Genomic DNA, 25,261 nt, shown 5'->3' with positions numbered 1-25,261 from the left:
TGTTCAAGATCCTTACCTGGCTGAATCCTATGGGGCTCTTCAATCAGTCAAATTTGTTTTGGAGATTGGAATAAAAAAGATTATTCCTGAAGGAGATGCTTTAAATGTTATTAGAAACTTTAATCAGATTGTTGATTCTTGTCACAATTCGAGAGCTTTTATTTGGGAAACAAAATATATTCTTTCATAGCTAGAGTTTTGGGAAGCTACTCATATCAAAAGAGGATAAAATGTTGCTGCAGATGTACCCGCTAAAAATGCTCTAGGAGTTTCAGACGACGTTATTGATATGGAAAGTTGTCCTTGTATTCTTTCCCTCATTTGAGATGTTTAATCAATAGAGAACATTTCTTCTTCAAAAAAAGAAAAAGAAAAATAAAAAAAAAAGCTCATCCATACCTTTGATTGTTGTGCTGGCCTTTTCTTATTTCCTAGCACAACAATCAAAGCCTAGTAGTTCATAAGATTCTAAAACGTCAAATTAACCATGTTGGTAACGACTCCCTTTTTTTATTCGATGGGCTAAGAATACACGAGATCAAAGTATTCATTTGACTTCATTTTTTGAATTTATTTGTGTTTACAATAGTAGTTACATTAGAATCTTTGTTGGAGTCGTCATCCAGGTTTAACGGAAGGAAAGAGCTATCCCCATTTCTGTTGCCCTACCATTAAACCAAACAAAGAAAAGTATTTTCTTTTTCCCTTTGATTTTTGGATGAGCACAATTCAGGGAGACTGTTGGGAAGTCCATACTATGTACTACGAATAGGTTCACCCATTTCGGGTTTATTTAGGTGAGGTTTAGACGGTGAGATTAGATGTCATAGTTTAGATAAAAATTTAAAATTGGATAAAATATTATTTTTTAATATTATTATTATTTTAAAATTTTAAAAATAAATTAATTATTTATTATGTTTTTAATAAAAAATTAAAAAAATTATAATAATGGAATAACATCAATTTAGATAAGGGCGGTGCTACTCCCACCGCTAGGAGCTCCAGCTGGGGCTCCTGCTAGTGCATTTTGAGATTTTTTTTTACATATATCTTTTAACACATTTAAATATTCTTAAAAAGAATTTACAATATTATTAAAAAATACTTATTTAATAATTAAGTAAAAAAATAATAAAAAAAAATAAAAAAAGTCACAATAGTAAATACCAGCGGTACAAACCATTGATAAGAGTAATATTTTACTTTAGATAAATTGAAATAATATTTGAAACCAAACCTAGCCTTATACTGTTTTTTTTCCTCATTGCCAGCCTGGTTAATTATGTGCCATGTTCACAGAGCATCAAGGGCACGGCCGGAAACTCACCTTTGGCTTTGGATGAGCTTCTCGAACCCATGACAAAACAAGACATCGCTGTAGCCTCTGGCCCTGTACCGTCTCTTCCCTCACAGGACAGGTTACTCCGACCCTTCACTGACAAAACCTTAAGAGTCAGATCGACTACCCTAACAGCTACGATTTTTGGTATCTGAAACCTGAAAAATCAAGAAGAAGATCGTCTTTAATGACGATAAGAGATGTAGCCGAAGCAGCAATCGAAGGCCGATTTGACGAAGAAGCAGAAGATCGTAGAGGAAAAGTCCTTCGGGCTCAAGAACAAAAGCAAGAGCAAGAATGTCCAGAAGTACGTCCAGAGCCTCAAGCAGTCGGTACAGCCCAAGCCTGATCCTACCAAGTCGGCTGCCAAGGTTCCGTATTTTGTTCCCTTATATAACCGTACTTTTATTTTACTGCGCTAGATTGCGGATGATATGTGAATTTTAGTTGTTATTCTGTTTCTTGCATGTTTTGGTGTAGCAAACCTACAAGACTTTATTGCAATTATAAATATAGGACAGAGATTGTTCTTACCATTTTGCATTTCAAGTATTTTGGACAGGAAGCGAATTTAAAGGTGTTGTTGTCAATTACTTTGATAGGTCCCAAACTCAGATAATACGAGAATAAGTATATGGGTTTCTCTTCGGATGAGAAAGTACCGCAAGTGTTGAATAAAAAATGATTTCTTCTTCTTCATTGACAACTGTAGGCTGCTTAAATAAGCAAAACCTCGTACAACGTAAACTGAAAACAAAAGGAAATGAGAAACCAACAACTGGACACAAACACACGTAAAAATAGAAAACAGAGCACACGAAATAAACATGCAGAAAAATAGAGTACACAAACTAACGAACTAAATACGTAGAAAAAATCACTCTAACTGCCAATGACCAAGTCCTACAGGTGACCCAGTCCACCCAGCGTAACCTTCTGATTCTTCATGTGCCCGTAAGCTCTTCTCTGCATGCATGTCGCATGCAACAAGCTTTCCACGTTCAACTTGTTTTGTTACGTACATTCTACATACCTCACGTCCATCCTCATAGAATGTCATGGCCTAACAATACCTCTCCCATCAAGTGGATCGTCCTCAAGGTTCATATTCAAAAACATCTCCCGTAGCTTTTTTTTTTTTTTGATCCCACATTGCCTCATTGGCTAGAAGATGCTTCCATTACACTAAAATTTATTCCACTTCCCCCCCACCTTGGTCAGCCTCCAATGTTTGTTGATCAGTGATGTCCTCACATACCACGTTACCCGCATGTCCCTCCAAGAATAACAATTGGGGTCTTTGGCATCTATGCCCGGCTATAAAACAATCATTGCAATGGAAACAGAGGCATTGTGCTCTCCTCCTTTGCATTTCCTCCCATGATAATCGCTTGATCGGATCAGCAAGTGCTACGGAGCTACACAAGCTGCTGGTGGAAGAGCTAGAAGAGCTCTTTCAAGTGGGGATGGTTGTAAGAACTCCCGCTGCCGTGTGAGTTGATCGTCTCTCATCTGCGCGAAGCGGATAACATCTTTTAATGTCTGTGGTTTAAACATGCGGATCCCATCTGAGATCTCCCTCCTTAAACCACCCATGAATGTTCCCACAAGAGCCTTTTGCGTCCAACCTCTGACCCGATTGCCTAATTGTTCAAATTCCCACTGGTATTCATCCAGGGAGCTAGTCTACCTGATTTGTGAAAGAGCTTCATCAAAATCTTCGCAATCCAAAGGCCCAAAGCGCCCATAATTCCTCTTCAAAATCTGTCCATGAGAGAACTCGTCCTTCTTCTTGGAAAGTCCTGCGGATCCACTACCACTACTGGTTGGCCTTTCATTCTAAGTGGTAGGAGGCCAACGCCATTTTCTGGGCTTCGGGAGTATTCTAAAATTCAAAAAATTGGTTCACATGGTTGAACCACTTCGTCGGGTCATCCCCTGAGAATTGAGGAAATTCCAGCTTCACTGTTTTGGAGGATACAACAAGTCGTCCCCCATTGTGACTTTCACGGTATTGGATACCATGGTTTGGAGGTTCCTGGTTTGCAAGGAGTACATCAAAGAGACGGTTAAGAGTTTCTTCCACATGCCGCAGTCTGTCAGCCATGCTGAGCTCCATCCGGTCTAGCCCATCTTGACCTTCACCAAGCCCAGATAATATGAGAATAAGTAAATGGGTTTTTCTTCGGGTGAGAAAGTACCGCAAGTGTCGAATAACAAAATGATTTCTTCTTCTTCATTGACAACTGTAGGCTGCTTAAATAAGAAAAACCTCATACAACGTAAATCGAAACAAAAGAAAATGAGAAACCAACAACTAGATGCAAACACATGTAAAAATAGAAAATGGAGCACACCAAATAAACATGCAGAAAAATAGTGTACACGAACAAACGAACTAAATATGGAGAAAAAATCACTCTAACTGCCAATGACCCAGTCCCCCCAGCGTAACCTTCTCATTCTTCGCGTGCCCGTAAGCTCTTCTCTGCATGCATGTCGCATACAACAAGCTTTTCACGTTCAACTTTTTTTGTTACGTACATTCCACGTACCTCACATCCATCCTCACAGAATGTCGTGGCCTAACATACTTAACTAAAGAAAATAAAGTAAACCGATGAATTTCACGTTTTCATTAGTTATCGATAATTTTTACTTGGATATGCCCAATACAACATTTTGTTCACGTGGTTGAAGCTTTCATTTGTAGGTTTTCACTTTTTAACTGGTTAAAGTACTTGTTTAATGTAATTTCTCAGTGGCAGAACACTGAGATATGTTTTTTTAGACATTTTGCTAAGAATACTTGTATGGTTAACAGAAGGAGGAGGAAGGGAAGGCCCAAGATAAGGAATTGGATGATTTGTTCAAGATAGCTGTCAGTCAGCCCAAAGTGCCTGTTGGTAAACATCTTATTTCTTTGGTTCTTTTACCCATGTCGTTAGTAAATAATTTTGTTATACTCATTTTGTGGACGGTGCACAATTTCTACTAATTGGGTTGGTGATCAGGTGTTGATCCCAAGTCTATATTATGTGAATTTTAGAAAGTGGGTTAGTGTGCTAAAGGCTTTAATGCAAATTTTCACATGATTTGAATGTTCAGAGGAAGGGGGAAAAGATTGATCTTTACAGTGATAAGAGTGACCAAGGTATTTAATAGGATACCATCTTTGGTTGCTATTTTTACTTTACTTTGATTTCTTTAACTTCATTGTGAGTTTCACATGACTTTCATTTTGAAGAAACAATGGAGGACTGGGATCAACAGACTTTGGAGAAGATTGTTGAATCAAAGAAAACTGAGTATAAGCAGAACAAGCCAACTGATATTGTAAGTGGTCTCTATAATGTTCTCTCTACGGTGTATAAATATTTTGTTTGTGGAAGATGTGTTTTTCATAATTTTCTCTTCATTTTTGATGCTCAATCTCATACTCTTCTACCGGTTATAGGCTCAATCTCATGCCAGAGATGTTCTGGTTGCTTCCACTGAGCTTGCATTAACAGGTCCGTTGTGATTCATCAAGCACGAAAGTGAACAAGCAATTCTGGCAATGGTTGTTACTTGGTAGAAATAAAGGATTAATGCTCTTTGACATGAGAAAGCATCACTTTTTAAAGCATGGAAGTGACAAAAACAACTTTGGCCATTGAATACTTTGAGAGTGAATTTTTCTAGAAATTAAAAGCTGATATTCTCTCTATGTTTTAATATTTTCTTTGGTGGGCTGCATGGGTTGAGTTAGTGTAACACATTCATTTTAATTCTCTAGTTCTTGTCTAGTAGTTAGCCTATACAATGAGAAGCTGCAAATAGTTTTAATAGTTCCAAAAAGTAATTTTCTTTAAAATTTGTATATAGATGTTTGAAACATAAGCCATTTAAAATCCATCTGAAAACCTAAGAGGAATCTAATTGGAAAATTATCAAAATTTATATTTGAAACATAAAAAGAAAATACTTAACCATGGATACAAAGTTAAGTGGAAGATTTAAAAGAATTGTTCTAGGCCTTTCTAAATCCAATTGTAAAGGATCCCATCCCAAATTTGCATGTGTGGATTGTTGTTGGAAACTTTGTTTCCCATCAACTTGGTGACGTACAGACTGGGGAATTTTTTTTTTTATAAATAAAAATTTATTAATACCAATAGGCGTAGCCAGGTACACTAGATGTACACAAGAGAAAACACCTAGTTGGGGTGCAAAAAATATACAAGGAACAATGAACCCAACAAAGCCCTAGCCCAACAACAAACCTATCTAGGAAAAGGAACATAACAAAGCTCTAGCACAAGCCCAAATATGCACTTGGCCCAAACCACCACCAGTGCACCAATGCCTATACCACCAAACCATATTTTGCCCATTTACCAAGCCATGTAAATTCCCCAACACACTGGTCCTACCAAGAATATACATTTGGTTCTGTCTTCCCTCTGGTCCTTCCTTGACTTAAACTACTTCCCTTATCGTTATAGTTGATTGCCCAAGTAAGATGCTTTAGCTCTCTGCTCTTTTTGATTTTGTGCCAAGTACATGAATCGCCTCTATTGCAATAAGTAGTACTGTGAATTGGTCCTTGAATCCTTCACAAGTAATCCCCACACACTGTTGTATCTCATTTATCTTATCCAAAACCCAATTCGATGATGAATTAGCAATATTGGTAATCAATGAGAGAGATATCAGGGAGACAACATTTTCTATAGACTCCGCTCTAAACCATGGACCAAGCCCTAAAAATTCCCCCTCGTAAGGCCCCAATGACAACCCTATCTCTTTCTCCACACCAGTTCCTAAAACTCGCGTCTCTTCCACAACGCTATTGATGTTGTCACCACCTTGGCCAAAGTTATATTTCAACCTGCAAGATACCTGAATAGGTACATTGGTTCACTCCGACATGGGTGGTGGAACCCAAGTTGCCATTTGGAGTTTGGGGTTAGCGGAAACCCCCCAAAACTCGACAATACCTCAGGTTTTGTCGTGGTGCCATCAATTCGACGAAAAGAGCATTGGATGCGCAACTGGTCGGCGATTTCTGGGTCACTTTTGGTGAGGGGCAATCCATTTTAGTCGTCTCCACACCAAAACCTGATGTAGAACCCACTTCAAATGTAAATGACCCGCTTCTCCTTTTGACCCTCCACACTAGCCTAAGTCTAGATATTGAAACAGGGCCAAACCCAATTTTCTTTTTTCCTTTCTCTAATTTTTTAGCATTCAGCCCATTGCTTAACACGCCAAGCTCGCCCTTATTGGACCTTATAGCACCATTACCACCTCTAATCACATCTAGTCCTTCAATTTTTTCTGATAACATAGCAACTGCTGGTTTTGCATCTCACTTAATATAAACAGTGCATGCCATTAGGAAGACCTAAACCATCCAAGTCGAACCCCTTCTGACTTGGAATATTTCCATGTACAATCTGTAGAGGGTGCAGACCCCTTTCTCTGTTTCCCTTTTTGCCCCTAGTAGCAAACTGATTTTCCGAAACAGGACTCGTATTCAGAGCTTCTGCATATGATCGCCTCATCACTGTGGTTGGGCTCAGGTCTTTTTGTTTCAAACCCATAATGTTGTTCTCATGAGCAGATAAATTCTGTTGGCTTTTCTCCGATGCCCCACTCCACGATTGCGAGGAAAAAGATCAGGAAATTTGCGCAACTTGACAACAAATTTCTCACAATCCATGCCTTCATATCCTTCCAGAATGACTAGAACCCCCCAATGACATCCTCCATATTTAGTTATAGATAAGAATCTACCATGTACGTTGGAGCATCGTTGAGCCATGACGTCTTTATTTCTTTCACGCATATGTTTGATGAATTCCAATTTTCTTTCTGCCTGAAACACAGCTTCCACCATATCCACCAGCCACCTAATACCGCTACATCCCCTATCTAGAGACCTCCAAACCCTTCTATTGTTTACCACAATTTTTATTGAGGACCTCCATTTCTCTGAGGAAAATTCGAAAGTCTTGGATTCTACCAAAAAGAGCAAAAGTTGGCCCATAATGATGTGATTGCTAAAAGAAACAGATAACTATTTCCTCCAGTCATCACCGAAAATAGCCATCTTTTCTCATTCCACTGGAGCAGCAAACCAGTGAAGCAACCCTGTAGGTCTAAGCTTTTTCCCCTAGATCTAAGCTTTTTTTACACCAAATCTGCCGACAAACCTTGTGATCTATGATTAACTGGGGAAAAAAATTAAGTGCAAGAAAATTAATTTTCTTCAAGTATCAAGCAAAACCTTGTGTTCTATATGATTAATTGGAATCAAGGCTACAATTTGGGGCAGACTGACAATATAAATTCTGCTGTTTTGGAAATAACTAATTGTTAATATGAGATCTGTCTATAGAAGGCACATTCTTTACACCTCACAATTTTTTTGTAGAGGTCAAAATGAATAGTCTTTTATTTCTGGTCACCCCTACAGGTTTGTAAATACTTTTTGGAAGCAGTGGAGAAGAAACAATATGGTTGGTTTTGGTTCTACCCAAACGAGGGTAAAGACTGCCATTACAGGCATGCTCTTCCTCTAGGATATGTTTTGAAATCTCAAATGAAAGCGCAGTTAGAGGAAGAGACTGAGAAGATAACGATTGAAGAGGAGATCAAACTCAGGTGATTATATAACTTTCAGGACCAAACCTTGTAATCCCCACAGTGGTGGGATTTCTAGTCTTATTAAATTACTAAAAAGGGGGAAAAGATTGATTACATTACAGATCATCTGTTGTCTTTATGGTATTATCATGTAAGTCATTTTTTATTATGTCACCTAATTAATTAAATATTTGGTTTTCACTCTAGCATGAAAAATTAACTACCACAACTCCTATGACACAAGAGTTGTTTATGCAATGGAAGAAGAAAAAACTGGCTGAACGAATTCAAGCTTGGCTGCATAAGAGGTAGAGAGAGCAAAGAATGACCTTATGAGGTATATCCACTCCCTCTCTCATGTACCTCCCCTTTTTAAAGGAGAATAGATACTGCTTGGAAAAAAGGCAAGTGTCCAGTATGTTTGATGTTATTTTCTGAACATCTACTTTCTTGCCTACATTTCAGTGACCGTGAGCTGTTCCTGTCTGTCGAGACCCAATAAAAATCACCTTAGGATAAGGTCCTAGACATGCATGGACATCTGCGATTTGGCCACGTATAGGGTTGAGCCTAGCCTTGGAAGACTTCTCTAGAAGTCTAGTGCAGACCCTAGAAAGATTGTAGGAGTGGCATGGGTCAATTGGAAGATGGCTCACATCTTTCCATTTGACTAGGCCATGGCTCAGCCCTGACAGCGCATTGATACTACTGTTGGCAAGCCCTTACGACCCATTGAGACTGCTGTTGACATACCATGACAGCCCCACAGGTCATGCCTCGACATGCCCTAGCAACCCCATGCACCACCAGCATGTCCAGCACCATCAATATGCCCCTGACAGCTCCATGGACATGCCATGGCCCCTGCCATGACACACACTTGACAACATTGCTAGCATGCCATGGCACACTCATGTCAGCAGCACAAACATGTCGTAGGCATGCCATGCCCAGGACATCCCAGCTAGCATGCCATGGCCCTTGCCATGGCACGCCTATGTTAGCCCCTTCCTTGCAGGTAAGCCAGTGGCATGTCCACCAGGCATGCCATCTAGCACACGGCTCCAGTTCATGCCTTGCAGCCCCAGTGCAGACCGTCAGTTTGGGCCATGCATGCCCATCCCCCAGGCCACCAGCCTGGGCTATGCAGGACCACTGCCCAAGCCACTTAACTGGGTACCACAGCAGCAACATGGCACCATCCTGTGTCCACCATCAGGCCTAGGCATGGCACCATGCATGACCACCATCAGTAGGCCACGCACAGCACCATGCCAAGCCATGCAGCCAGCCATTGGACCAGACCAGGATTAACCATCCTAGCCCACCATGGGCCTTGCGTGCCAGGGCCATAGGGCCATTTATCCCTTATATTATTTACTTTATTTATTTAATTTATTTTGCTAGGGACCTTTTGGGGGTTTTCAATTTGTAAGCTCTATAAATAGGACCCTTAGTCATTTCATTTTCATCTTTTGGCTTTTTGATCATTTGACATTTTCCTTTGTTGAACGGTTTGGAGTGTTCTTATGAACACTTTCGGTGCTTTTGTACTTGGGCTCTTTTGAGTGCAATTCGTGAATCCCAATGAGAGGATTCACACATTACAATTCATGAATAGGTGTTGAATCTCTTTATCTATCTTTGTTCTTCCATATACCTTTATTCATGTATTTTCCTATTTGTTCTTACGTTTCCTTGCATATCAAACATATCCTAAACCTTATTATTCTTATTCTTGATTTCTCAAAATATCTACAAATACCAAAAAGAAAGTCTTCGTCTTCCCTTGTTGAGTTGTTATCCTTTGTGTTCATATACTTTCTTGCGTGTTCATCAACTCTTCATTGTGTTCATATATTTTCTCACATATTCCCATCTCCCAAACATCTCACACGCCTACCACATAGTCACCAACACTTCTCCATATTTGTGATTACCATAATCAAGCCTTCTTCCACTTCACCAATTGCCTTGGCTGAAATTCATCATTGTCTTATCAATTCCACCAATTAAGCCATTGCCTCCATCATTCCATATACATATCTTGCCTTAGGAATCATTAGACCTAGCCTCCTTCCTCCATTAAGCCCTAGTCAAAATTCCTAAGCCTTCATAATCAATTCCTACACTTTTGGAAACCCTATCCATTCTCCATAATCAATTCCTACATTTTAGGAAATCCTAAATCCTTCCTTCCATATCCACATTCCGTCATTTTAGGAATCCTAGTCTTACTTGCCATATCAAATCCCTTCATTCTATGAACTACCCTAGAATCACTTAAAGTTTAAACCACTCCCTCCATTCTTGCCTTAGCTGAAATAACCTAATCCCTAAATCATCTCCTACCTTTTAGGAACTCATCTTCTATCTTTCAATTCATCCAAATTCGAAATGCATCCATTGCCTTAGTCAAACCCCAAGTCCTAAACAACTTTCATCGATCTTATCATTTAGGATCAAACCCTAGCCACCTTACCCATCATACAAACCCTATCTTCCATCTCCAAATCCCTACACTCTAGGAACAACATTAGACTCATTCAAACACCATCCAACTTCATCCTCTTACCATATCCAAATCCTACCTTCCTCGTCTTATCTTAGCCAATCCCTAAAGTCAAGGAGCAACCCTAGACTCTTCCAAACACCTTCCAAATCCTAGCAACCCATCCTAGACTCCAACCCTAATACATCACTTCCCAATTTCGTAATCCCCTATAGCCACCACCCAAAACCCTAGTTCACCATACCAACCCTAAGCATCATCCAAGTGTTGCCAACATCAAGGGCAACCTTCAAGCCGTTCTACATTGTATCAAACACACCAAATCATCACTTAAATTACCCTACTACATCATCATCACCATCACTTCCATCACTCAAATACTAAACCTTCATCAACCTAGGGACACTCCATTGCCACGTAAGCCCAAGGCCAAGCAAGTTGGATAGGCACAATCGGTCATCATCACAACAAGGTGAGCCTATGGACCTTAATGTTTGGGGACTAAACCAAGGTCCCCAACACTGTTGGATTCTAGCTTGTTTGTGGATGATGCTGAGGCGTATGAGGAGTACCAAAGAGGGCCAGAATCTGTTGTTTCTAAGCAAAAGGTGAATCTTTCAATGAATTGTTGCCCTTCGTCTTCCCCTAGATTCCATCCTTCACTAGCTACCCTGATGGATAAAATGTTATCCTTTGATGCTATGCATATTAGTTTTTGCTTATTGTCACTCTGCAAAGAACTGCCGATACATGCAAATGGGCCCAAATATAAGTTTGGAATATAGTGACTAATATGTACTGATATCAGAAGAATGTCCTCATTGCATCAACTTCCATGTCACATTTTGGTTTTGGAAATGCTGTTAATGATTCTTTAAAATGATCTTGGCACTTGAAATAATGGTTGACTGTTCAAAATATCTTCATTAAATAATGTATTATTTCTCCATGGCCTTTTCCCTAAATTTAAATCAAGCAACGATAAACGTTGGTATTTATTGAGGTCACAATCTTCTAAAGTGCATCATCTGATGTAGTTCAGGTGGGATGACTGTTTCCCTTTTTGGCCTTGGGAAAAACTAGTTGCCCAATTGTTTTGTTCACGTTCCTGCCGAAGTATAAAGTATATGATTTGATCTTGTTTCAGCCAGTGAATTGGGGCATTGATTGATATTTTCCCAGTAATTTTGCTTTGTTTGGGATGTAAAATATGGGACTGGTATATATATAAATTAAGTGGACTACGCGTACATGATCTTTGCAATCTCATGCCCATGTTTTAATTGCATTCAACATCAGGTTAATGATCATCTTGCTGGAGAGGGAACAAGCAGCTCCACGAAAGCCAGTGATAATGCTACAGAAGACGAAGATGATGGACTGGACATGAATGAATTAAATGAGTTGTGTAAAGGCAAAAATTGGCTAGAATTAAATGAGTAAATGATAAGGCTTATCTTATCATATTATGTATTAGTGTTGGATGAATGTAAAAATAATTATTGATTTGTATCTAAACAATGCTGAGTCTATCTAGAAGTTTTAGGAGTTGTTTAGATAAGTCCCTGAAGTCAAAATCGAGTTCTGATAGTTTTGCATTTATCCAGAAAAAATCTGAACAGAGTTTAGTCTATAACAGAAGAAGTTACCACGAAATGTTAGCAGTCCGTCGGGACGCATTTTCGCGTCTGTTGCTAACCGTCAGCAGAGTCCTACTGGGACTAGAACTCTTTCCATACTTTCTATTTAAAGGGATTCGGTTTTGTATCTTCTCAAGGACTTTAAGCCACGAATTTTAGAGAGGAGATTCTGAGCGTTTATGAGAGAAAATTCACTTGAGAATTTTTATGGGATTTTTCATATCTTCTTATGTGTGATCATGCTTTGAGAGTGAAGCAACATCGATTGGATTTCAGCCTCTGGAGTTCCAGAAGGGAAGTCAACATTTGAAGATCGCCAGAGGTTCTGGCTGCTACTGTGGTAGAAGACAAACGGGTCGTTTGTCTAGGCAAGTAAGAGAGTCGAATTGCAAAGGTTTTGTAATTGATTATTGCTTGTAATTGTTCTTCAAATAATAAGATTGACTTTCCTGAATTTGGCTGCCCCGTAGGGTTTTACCTTTAAAGAGTTCTTTAAAGGATTTCCCTTCGTAACCAATCGTTGTGTCTTGCAAGTTTGATCATTTATTTTAAAGTATTTGATTCATTTCATAATCTTGATAATTGAGATCTAACTTATTTTTTCAAAGAAATTGGTAGACAATTTCGTGGTTTTACAGGGGTACGTTGGGAATTTCAATTGGCATCAGAGCGTGGTTCACTCTTTCGAGTGTGATCCGTGCCCCTACAATATGTCATCATTGACTGCCCCACCGCACTTCAATGGTGAAAATTATGCATATTGGAAAGTACGCATGCGAGCCTTTCTCAAATCATTGGATGAGCGAGTGTGGAACTCGATTGTACGAGGATGGATCAGACCAGAAAGAAATATTGATGATTGGACGAAAGAAGAAATCACTAACTGTAATTGGAATAGCAAGGGGCTGAATGCTATATTCATGGCTGTATCTCCAGAAGAATTTAAGAGAATCTCCATGTGTGAGATTGTTAAAGAGGCATGGGATATCCTGGAGGTTACACATGAAGGAACAAAAATTGTGAAGAACTCAAAATTACAATTGTTAACTTCTAAATTTGAAGAGATTAAAATGCTGGAAGAAGAAAGTTTTGATGACTTTTATTCTAAACTGAATGATATTGTGAATTCCAGGTTTAATCTTGGAGAAAAGGTGGAAGATTCAAGAGTTGTAAGGAAGATTCTAAGATCTTTACCTGAAAGATTTCGACCCAAAGTTACTGCAATTGAAGAAAGTAAAGATCTGGATGCAATTAAGGTAGAAGAACTGATAGGTTCTTTGCAAACATATGAATCTTCACTTCCTCAAACAAGAAAAGGTAAGTCCATTGCTTTAAAGACTATAGAAGAAAATTATAAAAATATTTCTGATGAAGAAAGTTTGAATGATGAAGAGATTGCTTTACTTGCTAGAAAATTCAGAAAGTTCATGTTTAATAAAGAGAATGGTAAACAAAAACGAGGAAAAAATGTTTTTGCTAAAAAAAATGAATCTGAAAATTGGAAAAAAGAAAAAACTGAGAAAAAGGAAAAAGTTCAGTATCATGAATGTTCTGGGTATGGTCATATAAGAGTTGAATGTCCAAACTTCAAGAAAAACAAAGGGAAAGTGTTGAATGTCACACTTAGTGATATTTCAGATTCTGAAAGTTCAAACTCTTCTTCTGATGATGAAAAATCTTTTATGGCTTTCTCTACTATTGTGAATGATTTTCCTGAAATTAACTAACAAAATCTGAAAGTAGTTGTGATTGCAGTGATTCAAATGTATCAATTGTTGATGCTAATCAAGAACTGAGTTTACAGGAGGCTTACAATGATGTGTGTGAAGAAGTGATCAACTTAAAGAAACTCAACAAGAAGTTGTATAAGAAGTTCACTGATATGAAGAGTGAGAAAAACAACATATCTGAAGCCTTAAAAGTTTCTGAGAGTGAAATAGCCAGATTAAAAAGTCAAAATATTGCACTAGAAAAGGAATTGGAAAAGGTTGAAGAAAAAACAGCAACACAAAAATTAGAAGAAATGTTGAGTTTTCAAAAAATAAGTAGTGACAGAACTGGTCTAGGGTACACGACTTCTAAAGGGAAAGAAAAATTGGTCTTATCATCCGCTGCTACAACCTCCAAAGGTATTATTTTTGTTAAAGGAAGTCAATGTAAGAGTTTTCAAAATCATGTTGAACTTAAGCCAGTTTATTCAAAAAATCTGCATGATAAATTTGTCCCTACATGTCATAAGTGTGGAGTAGTAGGTCATATAAGACCACATTGTTTTAACAAGAATCAAGTGCAGAAATTTGAAGGAAAAAGAAAAGGGAAGAGCCTACAGACTCAAGTTGATGACATGAGTCAACAAATCAATTTAATAAAACTTAAGCTTGGGGAACTAGCAGATATTTTCCTTCAAAGCAAAGAAAAACACAAGTCAACACTCAAGACAAAATGGGTGAGAAAGAAAGATGCAGTATGTCTTGTTGCTCACACAGCACTTAGATCAAAGGAAGATTGTCTATGGTACCTAGACAGCGGCTGTTCGAGGCACATGTCTGGAGACAAAAACTTATTCAAGAAAATTGAAACATCTCATGGAGGCACTGTGACCTTTGGAGATGGAAGCAAGGCTGTCATAGAAGGGAAATTGAGTATTGAAATACTAGGACTACCTGTGTTGCATGATGTTTTATTTGTTAATGATTTGAAAGCTAATTTACTCAGCATTAGTCAGTTTTGTGACAATAATTTTTCTGTGCAGTTTTCAAAAGATGCATGCAACCTATATGATAAAGGTGGAGAATGGGTCTTAAAAGGTATTAGAACCTCAGACAATTGTTATGGAATTTCTCCAAAATCATTGAAGAAATGTCATAGAGTCACACTTGATGAAGCTGAATTATGGCATCAACGCCTTGGGCATATTAATTTTAAAAATTTATCAAAAATCTCAAAAAGAAAAATTATTGATGGACTGCCCAAGGTAATAAAGGTGAAGAAAATAGTGTGTGGAGCATGGCAAGAAGGAAAGCAAACTAGAGCTCAACACAAGAAGATTTCTCATATTCTTACCTCTCAGCCTCTTGAGCTATTGCATATGGATTTGATGGGTCCAACACAAACTAAGAGTCTTGGAGGAAAGAAGTATATCATGGTGATTGTAGATGACTTTTCAAGGTTCACATGGATAATGCTCTTAAGAGAAAAATCTGAAGCTTTTGATCTTGCCAAAAAGCTATTCAAGAAACTACAAATAGAGAAGGAAGTTTCTATCTCTAGAATACGCAGTGATCATGGTCGAGAATTTGAGAATACTAATTTTACTTCTTTTTGTGATGAACAGGGAATACATCAAGAATTTTCTGCACCTATCACTCCACAACAAAATGGAGTGGTGGATAGGAAAAATAGAGCAATTCAAGAAATGGCACGAACAATGTTAAGCAACAAGAAGATGGCTTTATATTTCTGAGGAGAAGCTGTAAATACAGCAAATCATATCTTAAATCGAGTGGTTCTAAGACCCGGCACCAATCAAACACCTTACGGTTTGTGGAAAAATAAAAGGCCTACGGTAAAATATTTCAGAATTTTTGGTAGCAAATGTTATATTCTGAGAGACAGAGAAAACAATCATAAATTTGAAAGCAAAAGTGATGAGGGATTGTTTCTTGGCTATTCCTCCAATAGTAAGGCTTATAGAGTTTACAACTTACGTACACAATCTGTTATGGAATCAATTAACGTAGTTGTGGATGACATTTCAGTTGAAACTACCATGAAGGAGCTTGAAAATATGAAGGAACTGGGGCAGACCAGTGGAGAAGACTCACAAGTGCAAAATTAGGAAGATCATATAGAAGAGACATCACAAAATCCTCAAATCAAAGAACCTTCTTCAAGAATCACTCAAAATCATCCTAATGAAAACATTCTCGGTGAGCTAGATGAGAGTACTAAATCAAGTTTCTTTTGTGTGTTATTTGTCACAGGTTGAACCCAAGAAAGTCGAGGAAGCACTAAATGATGAAAGTTGGGTCAACGCCATGCATGAAGAACTCCATCAATTCACTAGAAATGATGTATGAGAGTTGGTTCCTAGACCAGAAAATTATAACATCATTGGGACTAAGTGGATCTTTAAGAACAAATCTGATGAGCATGGTACTATTGTGAGAAATAAAGCAAGGCTGGTTGCACAAGGTTACACATAAGTAGAAGGGATTGATTTTGATGAAACATTTGCTCCTGTGGCCCGGCCAGAATCTGTTCGCATTCTACTGGGACTTGCCTATCATCTAGACTTCAAATTATATCAAATGGATGTCAAGAGTGCCTTCCTAAATGGAGTGTTACAAGAAGAGGTATATGTCGAACAACCAAAAGGATTTGTTAATCATCTCTACCCTGAATATGTCTACAGGTTGAAGAAGGCGCTGTATGGACTGAAACAAGCACCTCGAGCTTGGTATGAAAGGTTAACTGCCTACTTACTTGATCATGACTTTGTTAGAGGACAAGCTGATAGGACTTTATTCATAAGAAGATCAGGTAAACAACTCTTAATTGCTCAAATATATGTTGATGATATTGTTTTTGGAGCAACACTTGAATCTCTTGCTTATAACTTTGCAAATGAAATGAAATCTGAATTTGAGATGAGTATGATTTGTGAGTTAAATTTCTTCTTGGGTATTCAAGTAAAACAATGTAAAGAAGGAATATTTATTTCACAATCTAAATATGCAAGAGATCTTGTGAAAAAAATTTGGAATGGAAGGAAAAAGCAATGCTCACACTCCCATGAGCACTTCAGTGAAAATCAGCAATGACTCCACAGGTAAAAATATTGATCCCACTCTTTATAGAAGCATGATAGGAAGTCTATTATATATTACAGCAGGTAAACCTGATATAGCTTTCAGTGTTGGTGTATGTGCTAGATTTCAAGCTAATCCTAAAGAATCCCATCTTATTGCAGTAAAAAGAATCATAAAATACCTTAATGCAACTGTTGATTATGAGATATGTACTCAAACGACACTAATCTTACACTTGTTGGCTATTCGGATGCTGATTGGGTTGGGAATGCTGATGATAGGAAGAGTACTACGGGTGGGTGTTTTTATATAGGTAGAAATCTCGTAGCTTGGATGAGTAAAAAGCAAAATTCTATTTCTTTATCTATTGCTGAAGCTGAATACATAGCTGCAGGGAGTTGTTGTACTCAGCTATTATGGATGAAAAAAATGTTTGATGATTATGGTTTTTCTCAAGATACTATGACAATATATTGTGATAATTCAAGTGCTATAAGTATTTCCAAAAATCCTGTCCAGCATTCTCGAACCAAGCACATTGATATTAGACATCATTTTATAAGAGACTTGGTTGAGTCTAAAATAATATCCTTGGAACATGTGTCTACTGAACATCAACTGGCTGACTTGTTTACTAAACCTTTGGATGGACTTAGATTTAAGTTTTTACGAAAACCATTGGTATATGTGATCTCAAGTGAGAGGTTTTCTATCATACTAGTTTTAGGATATTTTCTTCTAGTTTTTCTTCCTTTAAAGCATAAATGTTTCAGTTTTTTTTTTTTAAAAAAAATTGGGTTGTGTGTTTTCTTTAAGATACATGTTTGATACATCACAGTTTGAGCATGTATGGAATTGCCTTAAAATTTTCTGATCTTATGTACTGCTCTTCTTTGTGCAGTTCTCTTTAAGTATACTAACCCTATAGGTCATTTTGGCAAAGTTCATTTATAATGCACTGTGAGGAACCTATATGTAAGCATCCTATAATTAATATGTTTTTTTTAGATGCTCATCAAAGAGGGAGTTCATGCCTTGAATTGACTAATACTAGTTGAACCTAGTACATCTTTAAAAAGCTCTCTTCTTGCCAAACACAAAGAGTGATTCATATAGAAAAAGTCAGTGTCTATTCATTGCGGAAAAAGACAAATACCCTACATGGATCTACCACCTTGAGTTTTTACAGAAACAATCGTTGCTCTAATCATTATGGAAAAAGATGAGCAACCAACATGAACAAAGGGGGTGTACAAACTAGTGTTTGGAGGAGATGCTCATGTATCTAGGCCCTAGCATAAAGTTTGACTTTTAAGGTCAAGAAACAAACTTTTGAGAGCATCTATAAAAAAACAAATATCTTTCTTTGAACAAAGGTATCAAAAATATAAAACAAAAGAAAGAAACAAAAAAAAAAAAAAAGGAAGTTCATAACATGCTATGGTATAAGTATACTCACTCACACACTCACATGAACTTTGACATTACCGATTCTATGAGGAGTGAACATCCAAAAAGGGACTGTTGCAAACATGAGTGTGCTAAGGATTATTGAATTTTTTTTGTATATTCTGACTTGATTAAACTAAGGTGTTTATAGGCATGTTATCTTATTTTTCTTTTATAGATAAAAAACATTTACTAAAAAATATAGAGTTTTTTTTCGGTTTTTTTTTTCTTCTGTTGTTCCTTTTTTAATTTAAATAAAAAAAAGGTTTCCCAGTGTGTTGAATACATGTATTGGGTCCTTTTATGTCTAAGTGTAGAAGTCCTAATGGGACTCTTTAGTCCAGCACGTGCACGGGGGGCCGGGGGGGGGGGGGGGGGTGTTTTCTTTTAAAACCTTTTAGCATACCTCTTGCCTTTTGTCTCCTACACTCAGCCCGACCCTCATAGCCTCCCCTTTACCCATTTTCACAGCAGCTTGTTTCCTCCACACAAGCCTCCATACACGGTGCTCATTTCACTCTCATTCCTCCTCAATCCATTTTCAAGGTAAGTATTCTCAAATCCTCTGTTTTTTTTTTTTTTTCTCTTCTTTTCTTCTCTCAAGTTTCGCTTTTTTTAATATCTAGAGTTTTTGTGGAGGGTTTTATTTTTTTTGAAATCTTGGTTGTTTGGTTGAGCTGCACTACTCGTAAATGGGTTGGTTGTATTGATTCTATCCACTATATACATGTATTGAGGACAAAGCCCCATTGCATACGGACTCTCTGTTTTTGTTCTCCACGGGTGCACACCAAGTGCTTATGTTATTTCCTGACTCATCTCCGTTTTGGTTTGGGCAATTGTTTGGACGGTTTTTCTTATCTATCCATAGTAAGGTTTTATGCATATATAGTTTTTGGTTTGTTCTCACCATTCTATTAAAAAAAAAAAAGTTTGAAAATTGGTTATTAAAAAAATTTTCATATGGGTTGTTTCATCTCAATCTATCCTTATCTTCTAAAAAGTTTGAATTTTTTTTTTTCTAAACTTGATTATTGTACTGATTCAGATGAGATTCAAAGAACGGGCAAAGCGCAAAAAGATTACCCCTCCTGTACCATCCAAGCACTCCTCAAGTGAGGATGTCCCTTCACTTGAACCAATGCAGTTAGGAGACACTTCAGCCCCTCCTCCATCTCCATCTCCATCTCCATCTATGCCTATGCCCACAGAAGCACCTCCTGATTGCTTCACATCCATTGAAGCCGAGAATGCCTATAGGAATACCTTCTCCAAGAGACCCGTCTTGGGTGAACGGGAGGTAAACATAAATATGACTTCCAAATTATCCACCGTATATTCATTGAAAGAGGATGGGAGAAGCTCACTCATGCCCTTCCTACACCTTGCGTCGAGGTTGTCCGGGAATTTTATTCCAATATCGCTCACTTCAATTTAGATGATCATAGCATCATCTCTACTGTTCGAGGGATTCAAATTGAGGTATCTCCTGCTATTCTCCGAAATCTATTTACTATTCCTGAGGTGGAATCCCCTCTATACCCATATAAGGGCATGGGAGCCCCAACCAAGACTGCGATGCGAAATCTGTTTGTTGGTCCCACTGGCCCCAAATGGACTGCCAAAACGCACAGACTGTCTCTTCACAATATGCTCCCTCAGTATCGGCTCCTGGCCAAAATTGTCTTGACCAATCTCTGGCCTATTAGTCGTCACACAGAAGTTTCTCTAGAGAGAGCTTATTTTATGTATGCTCTTGCTACTGGTGTGTCTATTGCTTTTTCACGGCATGTCATTGATATTGTTTATCATTCACATGTGGAAAAAGAGTTAAATCTCCCATTTGGAAGTCTAATTACTAAATTGGCCATGATTGCAAACGTTCCAGTTCGAGCAAATGAACCTACCATGAAGCTGCCAGGGCCTATTTCAGCCTTAACATTGGTTAAATCAGAGGCTGTCATCACTAAGAAGCGCCCCCTCACTACTGAGTCAGCATCCTCTCCACCTGAACCTTCCATCCCCATCTCTCAAGTTCTTGAACAAATTTCCTTGTTATCTCAGAAGATTGATGGCTTCACAGCTAAGTGGGAAGCCAGTCAGTCCAAGTTGGAGCAACAATTGGCTACGGTTCGCTCTGATTGTGTGCAAGCAAATGATCGCCTAGTTCAACTTTCTTTGGATGTGCAACATATTATGGCAAGTGTAGCTGATTCTGACGGTGAAATATAAATCTCCATGGCTGATTGTTGACAAAAAAGGGGAGAAAAGTTTAAGGGGGAGCAGCATCATCAAAGGGGGAGGACAATGACACAACTGAAAAAAAAAAAAAAAAAAAAAAAACTTTATCGTGTTACTTTTCTGTTTTCCAGTTTAGTTTTTTTATGTGGTTGTAATGCAGATACAATTTGACATGTGTTTTGATTAGGATAACTGTCAATTCTGTTTTGTTAAATCACAACTCTTTATAATCTTCTATATTTTTTGTGATTTGATAATTAACATATTTTCAGGGAATTTACATTCATCAAACTGGTTTCGTCATCAATCCGCCAAAGGGGGAGATTGTAAAGGCAGAAATTGGCTAGGATTAGATGAGTAAATGATAAGGCTTATCTTATCATATTATGTATTATTGTTGGATGAATGTAAAAATAATTATTGATTTATATCTAAACAATGCTGAGTCTATCTAGAAGTTTTAGGAGTTGTTTAGATAAGTCCCTGAAGTCAAAATCGAGTTCTGATAGTTTTGCACTTATCCAGAAGAAATCTGAACAGAGTTTAGTCTATAACAGAAGAAGTTATCACGAAATGTTAGCAGTCCGTCGGGACGCGTTTTCGCGTCTGTTGCTAACCGTCAGCAGAGTCCTACTGCGACTAGAACTCTTTCCAGACTTTCTATTTAAAGGGATTCGGTTTTGTATCTTCTCAAGGACTTTAAGCCACGAATTTTAGAGAGGAGATTCTGAGCGTTTATGAGAGAAAATTCACTTGAGAATTTTCATGGGATTTTTCATATCTTCTTGTGTGTGATCGTGCTTTGAGGGTGAAGCAATATCGATTGGATTTCAGCCTCTGGAGTTACAAAAGGGAAGTCAACATTTGAAGATCGCCAGAGGTTCTGGCTGCTACTGTGGTAGAAGACAAATGGGTCGTTTGTCTAGGCAAGTAAGAGAGTCGAATTGCAAAGGTTTTGTAATTGATTATTGCTTGTAATTGTTCTTCAAATAATAAGATTGACTTTCCTGGGTTTGGCTGCCCCGTAGGGTTTTACCTTTAAAGAGTTCTTTAAAAGGTTTCCCTTCGTAACCAATCGTTGTGTCTTGCAAGTTTGATCATTTATTTTAAAGTATTTGATTCGTATCATAATCTTGATAATTGAGATCTAACTTATTTGTTCAAAAAAATTGATAGACAATTTCGTAATTTTACAGGGGTACGTTGGGAATTTCAAGTTAGAAGCAAGCTTATTAAAGACATCACACCAAATTCAAGAGCCAGGCAATCATACTTGATCCCGAGAGTCCAAACTTAGTCTGGACGTGCATCTTTGAGGTTGTGCAGCTACCACAAAATAAAGCCCCCGGTCCTGACAACCTCATAATGGTAATTTCAACGGGCCTGGTAAGTTAAAAGGCGAGGTTTCCATGCTACCGAAGTTAGTTAAAGTTGTCAGTATCCTTATTATCAAGTCAATAAGAATCAAAATGATTATACACCCTTCCTCTTGTATGCATGATCCTGTATACTTGGACTATACCAACCTTTTTATTTATAAAATTTATACATACCAAAACAATGATGATTATAGGCTAGCTTTGAGTAAATCAGGTTTGCTTTGGGACTATTGCACTGTTTTTGCTCAAAGATAGGGCTCTCTTGCAGGTTGTATTTCGTTTCCTGGACCATTTCCTTTACCTAGAGTAGGAAGAGAGGTTAGGTACTTGGGAGAGTGATTTATCACTCAGTAGTTTTCTAGGGAATTGATCGAAGGCTTGAAGCATACAACTACTTATCCTTTGAGTTTAGGATGATGATACACTTATTACCCTTTTATCACCTTTTTACTACTTTAGTGTATTTGAAATTTTTATTTATTTTTATTATTTTCTTTTAAGTATTTTTTTAATATCCTTAATTATTAAGAAAAAATGAAAAAAATATACATCACTAATAATTACTTTCTTAACTATTAAGTAAACAAAAAATAAAAAATAAAAAGGGTAGAAGCCTATTATTATTATTGTGGTTTATGCTTCTTCTAATAGACTATCTAGGCTCGTTTATATCTTCATGCTTTCTGTTCATCTACCTATATTCCTATGCATGTTTTGTCAAGTCTCCACGTCGTTGGTAAGTAGGAAAGTGTTCTTGGAAGAGAGTTGCATCCGGGAGAGCATCTTTTGGCCCAAAAAAGGTGAAAAAGGGCTAAAAGTCTCTACTTCCCCAGGTGCATTATCTCGTTAAAAGTAAAGGTGAGCAAGAATTGTCAGAACTTAAAAGTTAACCCCCGACACTAAAATGCCTGTGTGAAGCGTATGGCCTTTGTTGTGGCCCATTATCACTAGATGATGAACTGCCATTTCAGACATGTCTTACTCTCCTCCATCTTTGCTTGAATAATTTTGTAATTGTTACATTTTATAGTATTATTTCTATATTTATAAAATTATAATGAGAATGCTTTTAATATTTAAAAAGATTCCGAGAAGTTAAGTTCCTAATACTAAATGTGTCACCTGAATCCTTACAAATATAATTATTGATACGTATATATGAACATCATAAACATTAGCAGAGAATCAAAATTTATTAGTGAAAATATAATATTAGCTTAATAAAAAGTAGCTCGTGAATAAATTAGAATTTATTTTTATTATTAAATGAGTTGTTCATGAATACAAAATTAAACTTAATAAAAAGATAAATGATATTTGCAGTTCTAGAGTGTGCAAATCTTTCGTATTCCTTTTGATAAAAGTAGGTAAATATAATACTCACATAAAAAAAATAATTTTTTTAATAATAAATTATACTTCTTTTTAAAAGAAGTACTTGAAACTTACGTATCTTAGAACCGTACGTAATATTAGTTAAAAAAAAAAAAAACCCTCGAACTCAACTCATCTTCAAATAAAAGTAAAACCAATATTAAAATTGAACTGCTGACAATCACTCAAACTCAGCTGAAACCGCCCTACCCACACAGACCCCACTCCTAACCTCACTTATATCGCACAATTATTGAAGGGGAAATCACCCTTCCACTAGAAAAGGAAAGCCGCACTCACATGGGTTTCAGAAACTGATGTATTTGAGGGCTGTTAAATGTTTCGACAAAAGACTTTGAAAAAACTCGAAAGAGCATCGAGTGTGGCCTGGTTCCCAAAACGAACATAAAAGTATGCATATGAGTCCAAAGAATGAAAGATGACTTGTGATGGGGACAAACACACCATTACAGGGACCAGAAGAGACAGCCATGTCTGCTTCTAACCCAACATGCAATAAAATTCTTTTGCATAAGCCAACTACCTGAGATTGCAAATAGAAAGCAGAAGCAACCCTGTTGATATATATAATATATATATTCCTTAGGCAAACGTGGGCATCGGACATCACCCTTACGTGAAAGGGCACAAAAAAGGCCCGATGTTGAATGTATGCATTATCGATCTGATTAATTACAGGCGATAGAGTTACAACTCATTTATAATTATTTCGTAATTTCATAATAAGATAATATATTTTAATTCAAACCCATCAAAACCAAAACAAAATCCAAGGACCTTTTTAAGAAAATTTAATATTTAATTAGATTGTTGTGTAAAAGTGTGTAATGGTAGTATCTTAATCACCTCACGTGTTTGATACATGGGATATATGGGATGGGTGGCTCTACAGCTACGGCTATAGGCTCCCGTTAGTGTATTTTGAATATTTTTCTTTTCACACGTATTTTTTTAATATTTTTAATATTCTTTTATAAAAGTAAAAAAAAAAAAAAATTATAATATAATTAAAAAAATATTTTTTAATCACTAAATACAAAAAATAAAAATAAAATGACCAGAGCTCCTAACGAGAGCTCCCTGCAATAAGAGCAGTATTTTCCTCATGGGATTGAGTTGTAGATGTCAATGGAAAACATCAGTGCTCCATTAGTAACATTAGGTCATTAATACATGGATTAAGAAAAGCTTATGGGCCTATAGGACAGGGATAAAGCCCCTTTTTCAACCTCATTATTTCAATATTTTCTAGTAGAACAAGAGAACCCTGTTTGATAGTATTCATTTAATGTAAAATATGAGATATTATGGTCGGTTGGCTAAAAGCCAAAAGCTTATGTGTATGCAAATATAAAATATATAATAAAATATATCTTTATTTATTAGATTAAAATTTTTAGACAAGTGATAATTTTAAATAGTATTAAAGCATAGGTCCTGAGTTCAAACCTTGATTCTATACTCAATCTCATTTAATTAAATATTTTATGTGTTAGGTTCACTTATTGTAGAAAAATCTGACCCACACATAAAAGAGAGTATTAGGATATAAAATATATGAAAAAATCTATATATATATATATATATATTATCAGTTTAAACTTTTATGACAAGTGATTATTTTACATACAGGACAAGGTCAAAGCGAGCAACCCCATCTGAATGAGTTCTAGTATGACACTAGAGAATCCCCCTTATTATTAATAGTATTTATTTAGTATAAAATATGAGAATATTTTGATGATCAATCAACAAGTGCAATAATTAAAATATATCATATTTTAAACTAAATAGATACTAACTGTCAATTTAAAGTGAAATGGAGAGGGAATCCTTTGTTGTTTGTTTATTTAGTATCA

At 37.0% G+C, this 25,261-nt stretch overlaps 1 long non-coding RNA gene across 1 annotated transcript; it reads left to right on the top strand.

Moving 5' to 3' along the window:
* The first annotated feature begins 1,299 nt into the window (after positions 1-1,299).
* On the top strand, positions 1,300-5,188 carry LOC122275515. The gene is made up of 5 exons (XR_006228574.1): positions 1,300-1,713; positions 4,167-4,248; positions 4,451-4,496; positions 4,590-4,678; positions 4,800-5,188. It is a non-coding gene; the product is annotated as an uncharacterized LOC122275515 (long non-coding RNA).
* Positions 5,189-25,261: the final 20,073 nt, after the last annotated feature.

This window comes from Carya illinoinensis, chromosome 9 (assembly GCF_018687715.1).
Source record: "Carya illinoinensis cultivar Pawnee chromosome 9, C.illinoinensisPawnee_v1, whole genome shotgun sequence".
In the NCBI taxonomy this organism is placed as follows: domain Eukaryota; kingdom Viridiplantae; phylum Streptophyta; class Magnoliopsida; order Fagales; family Juglandaceae; genus Carya; species Carya illinoinensis.
Note: the sequence above shows the minus strand (reverse complement) of the source record. Positions and strands in the feature narration are given on the sequence as shown.